We start from the raw sequence: 3777 nt of genomic DNA, 5'->3' as shown, positions 1-3777 counted from the left end.
ATGACACATGTACACAACCACATCAAAACATAGTAAGGGCCACAGGCCCAGCCCTCTAGGGTCCACAGTAAGGCACTATGGCCAAATTTTTTTTTAAAAAAATTTCCCCCTTCGTTTTTTTTGGGGGGCCAAAAGGGGGGGGGCCCCCAAAAAAGGGGACTTTTTTCCCCCTTTTGACGGAATTTTTGGGGGGAAAAACCCCCAAAATTTACACCCCCCCTTTTAAAGGCCCCCCCAAAAAAAAAAGGGGGGGGGAAAAAAAAACCCCCCAAAGGGTTCAAAGGGGGGGGGGCCCCCTTTTTTAAAAAAAAAAAAATTTTTTCCCCCCCAAAAAAATTTTTCCCCCAAAACCCCCCAAAACCCAAAAAGGAAAAAAAAAAAAAAAAAAAACCCCAAAAAAAAACCCCCCTTTAAAAAAAAAAAACCCGGGGTTGGGGGTTTGGAAAAAAAAGGGGGGGTTTTTTTCCCCAAAAAAAAAAAAAAAAAAAATTTTAAATTTGGGGGGGTTAAAAAAAATTTTGGAAAAACCCCCAATTCCCTTTTAAAAAATTTTTTTTTTTTTTTAAAAAAAACCCAAAATTTTTAAAACCCCCAACCCCCCAAAAAATTTTTTTAAAAAAAACAAAAAAAAAAAAAAAAAAAAAGGGGGAACCCTTTCCCTTTTTTAAAAAAATTTTTTTTTTTTTTTAAAAAAAAAAAACCCCCCCCAAAATTTTTTTTTTTTTCCCCCCCCCTTTTTTTTTTTGGGGGGGGGGCCCCCCCCCGGGAAAAAAAGGGGAAAAGGGGGGCCCGGGGGGAAAAAAAAAAAACCTAGGAAATTTAAAAAAATTTTTTTTTTTTAAAAGGGAAAAATTAAAAAAACCCCTTTTTTTTTTTTTTTTGGGGGGGGGGAAAAAATTTTTTTGGGGGAAAAAATTTTTTTAAAAAAAATTTTTTGGGTTTGGGCCCCCCCCCCAAAACCCCCCGGGGGGAAAAAAGGTTTTTTTTTTTTTTTTAAAAAAAAAAAATTTTTAAAAAAAAATTTTTTTAAAAAACCTTCATTTTTCCCCCTTTTTAAAACCCCAAAAAATTTTTTCCCCGGGGGGAAATCCTAAAAAAAATTTTTTTTAAAAATTTTTTTTTCCCCTTTTTCCCTTTCCCCCAAAAAGGGGGGGGAAGGGGGGGGTTTTCCCCCTCCCCCGGGGGAAAAAAAAAAATTTTTTTTTTAAAAAAAAACCCCTTTTTTCCCCCCCTTTGGGGGTTTTCCCCCCCCGGGGGGGGGTTTTTCGGGTTTTTTTTTTGTTTTTTAATTTTTTTAAATTTTTTTTTTTTGGGCCCCCCGGGGGGGGAAAAAAAGGGGGAAAAAACCCTTTTTTCCCCCCACCCCCTTTTTCCCAAATTAAAAAGGGAAAAAAAACCCCCGGGGTTTTTTTTTTAAAAAAAAACCCCCAATTTTTTTAAAAAAACCCTTTTTTTAAAAAAAAAAAGGGCCCCCCCCCCCGAAAAAACGAAAAAAAATAATTTTTTTTTTTAAAAAAAAATTTTTAAAAAGGGAAAAAAGGGCCCCGGGGGGCCCCCCCCAAAAAAAATTTTTTTAAAAAAGGGGGGGGCCCCCCCCCTTTTTAGGGGGTTTTTTTTTTTTTTTAAAAAAATTTTTTTTTTTTTTTAAAAAATTTTTTTTTCCCCTTTTTAAAATTTTTTTAAAAAATTTGTGGTTTTTTTTTTTTTTTTAAAATTTTTTTCCCCCAAAATTTTTTAAAAAAAGGGAAAAAAAAATTTGGGGGCCCCCCCCCTTTTTTAAAAACCCCCCCCCCCCCCAAAAAAAAAAATTTTTTTTTAAAAAATTTGGGGGGCCCTTTTAAAAAAAACCCCGGGAAAAATTTTTTTTAAAAAAAGGGGGAAACCAAAAATCTTTTTTTTTTTGGCCCCCTTTAAAATTTTTCCTTTTTTCCCCTTTTTTTTTAAATTTTTTAAAATTTTTTTTTAAAAAAAATTTTTTTTTTGGGAAAAAACCCCCAAACCCCCCCTTTTTAAGGGGGAAAAAAAAAAGGGGAAATTTTTTAAAAAAAATTTTTTTTTAACCCCCGGTTTCCCCCAAAAAAATTTTTTGGGGGGAAAAAAAATTTTTTTTAAAAAAAGTTTGTTTTTTCCTCTGTCCCCAAACCCCCTTTTTCCCCCCCTTCCCCCGGGGGGCCCCCCCCCCCCCCTTTTTTTTTCCCCAAACCCCCCCCCCCCCCCCGGGGCCCCCCCCCCCTTTTAAACCCCCCCCTTTTGGTCTTCTTTCCCCTTTTTTTTTTTTTCCCCTTTTTTCCCTCCTTTTTTTCCCCTTTTTTTTTTTTCCCTTTTTTTTTTTTGGGAAAACCCCCCCCCTTTTTTTTCCCCCCCCCCCTTTTTTTTTTTTTCCCCCCCCCCCTTTTCCGGGCCCCCCCCCTTTTTTTTTTTTTTTTTTTTTAAAAAAATTTTTTTTTTTTTTTTTTTCCCCTTTTTTTTTCCCCCCCCCGGGGCCCCCCTTTTTTTTCCCCTTTTTTTTTTTTTCCCCCGGGGAAAAGGGGGGGGCCCCCCCTTTTTTTCCCCCCCCCCCAAACCCCCAAGGGGGGGGGCCCCCCTTTTTTCCCTTTTTTTTTTTTCCTTTTTTTTTTTTTTTTTTTTTTCCGGTTTTTTTTTTTTTTTTTTTTTTTTTTTTTTTTCCCCCCCGGGGGGGGGTTTTTTTTTAAAATTTTTTTTTTTTTTCCCTTTTTTTTTTTTCCCCTTTAAAATTTTTTTTTCCCCCCCTTTTTCTTTTTAAATTTTTTTAGGGGGGGTTTTTTTTTTCCCCCCTTTTTTTTTTTTTTAAAAAATTTTTCCCCCTTTTTTCCCCCCTTTCCCCTTTTTTTCCCTTTTTTTTTTTTTAAAAAAATTTGTTTTTTAAAAAAAAAATTTTAATTTTTAAAAAAAAAAAAAATTTTTTAAAACCAAAAAAAAAATTCAAACCCCCCCGGGGGTTTTTTTTATTTTTTTTGGGGGGTTTTTTCCCAAAAAAAATTTTTTAAAAAAAAAAATTTTTCCCCCCAAGGGGAAAATTAAATTCTTTTTAAAAAAAAAAAAAAAATTTTTTTTTTCCCCTTTTTTTCTCCCCCCCCCCTTTTTTCCCCCCCCAAAAAAAAAAATTTTTTTTTTTTTAAAAATTTTTTTTTTTTTTTTTTTGGGGGGGCCCCAAAAAAAAAAATTTTTTTTTCCGGGGGGGGGAAAAAAACCCCCTTCCCCCTTTCCCCCCTTTAAACCAAAAAACCTTTTTTTCCCCGGGGTTTAAAAAATTTTTGGGGCCCCCCCCTTTTTTAAATTTTTTTTAAAAAATTTTTTTTTTAAAAAATTTTTTTCCCCCCCTTTTTTTTTAAAAAAAAGGCCCCCTTTTTTTAAAAAAATTTTTTTTTAAAAAAAAAATTTTTGGGGAATTTAAAATAAGGGGGAATTTTTTAAAAAAAAAGGATTTAAAGGGGGGGAAAAAAATTTTTTTTTTTTTTTTTTTTTTTAAAAAAAAATTTTTTAAATTTAAAATAAAAAATTTTTTTTTTTTAAATTTTTAAAAAAATTTGGAAAAAAAAAAAAAAAAAAAACCCCTTTTTTTTTTTTCCCCCCCGGGGGAAAAAAACCCCCAAAAAAAAAACCCCCCTTTTTTTTAAAAACCCCAAGGGTTTTTCCCCCTTTTTTTCTTTTTAAAGGCCCCCCCCCCAAAACCCCCCCTTTTTTTTTTTTTTTTTAAAAAAAACCCAAAAAGACCGCCGGAAACCCTTTCCGAAAAGGAAAAAAAAAATTTTTTTT

The sequence above is a fragment of the Nylanderia fulva genome, unplaced genomic scaffold, assembly GCF_048542155.1.
Source record: "Nylanderia fulva isolate GAGA-0341 unplaced genomic scaffold, ASM4854215v1 Scaffold98, whole genome shotgun sequence".
Taxonomy (NCBI): Eukaryota; Metazoa; Arthropoda; class Insecta; order Hymenoptera; family Formicidae; genus Nylanderia; species Nylanderia fulva.
Note: the sequence above shows the minus strand (reverse complement) of the source record.